Below are 1,052 nucleotides of genomic sequence, written 5' to 3' on the forward strand. Positions count from 1 at the left end.
ATTTAACTAACTGACTAAAAAAATTCCATGCTTATTTTTATTATTTACATACTAGGTAAAATTGACGTGCAACCTTAAGTGTACAGTTAAATGGGCATGGTGGTGGTTAACATTCTTCACGAAGTGAAAAATCATCAAGCCATATACTTATGACTTGTGCATTGTGATTTCGATATGTAAGCTATTCTTCAATAAAAATGTAAGCTTACAAAAATTAAGGACAATCTCTACTAACTGAGATAGAGTGATTCCAGGATATATTGGTAAGTTTAAAAAATTAAAGTGCAAAACTATAACTCTAGAATGTTACTTTGTGTGTAAGAAATAAGAAATTATTACCCTTTATATATTATGGAAGGGGGAATATATAAATTTATATATGTAAATATATATTATAGAAGATTGTTTTTGCAAAAAGACACACCGGAAGGATAAACTAATCAGATCAGTCACCTACAAAGGTAGGGTGGGAATGGAGTGGAAGCGATATGAGCAGAGAGCTATTTTTTCTGAGTATAAATGTTTTGTATAGTATTGACTTTCAGAACCACATCAGTGCTTTACCTATTCAAACAAGAACAATAATAAAGGATGGGAGAAGTCTCTAAAATGTAATACAATCAGAAACAAACAAACCTAACACATTTCAAATGAATAAAAACCACACTAAAAGGAGGGAAAAGCTTGACCCAAGGGCATTTTGAATACAGTATTTTACTATATACGCCCAGACAAAAGATAAAAAAGATCTGCAAAAATGTCAAACTCTAGTTAGCAGGTTTGTTTTTTGCAGCGATATGGTTTAGCTATTCTGAAACTTCTAGGCTTTGGTACATGAGTAAATATAATGACAATCATGGGGTCCAAGTTTCTCACTGTTGGAGAAGTGAGTTACAGGTATTGGAAGGGAGAAGACAAGAATGTACCCTTAGGGCCCGGCGCGGTGGCTCAAGCCTGTAATCCCAGCACTTTGGGAGGCCGAGGCAGGTGGATCATGAGGTCAAGAGATAGAGACCATCCTGGCTGACATGGTGAAACCTCGTCTCTACTAA

The sequence above is a fragment of the Mandrillus leucophaeus genome, unplaced genomic scaffold (assembly GCF_000951045.1).
Source record: "Mandrillus leucophaeus isolate KB7577 unplaced genomic scaffold, Mleu.le_1.0 Scaffold241, whole genome shotgun sequence".
NCBI classification, from domain to species: domain Eukaryota; kingdom Metazoa; phylum Chordata; class Mammalia; order Primates; family Cercopithecidae; genus Mandrillus; species Mandrillus leucophaeus.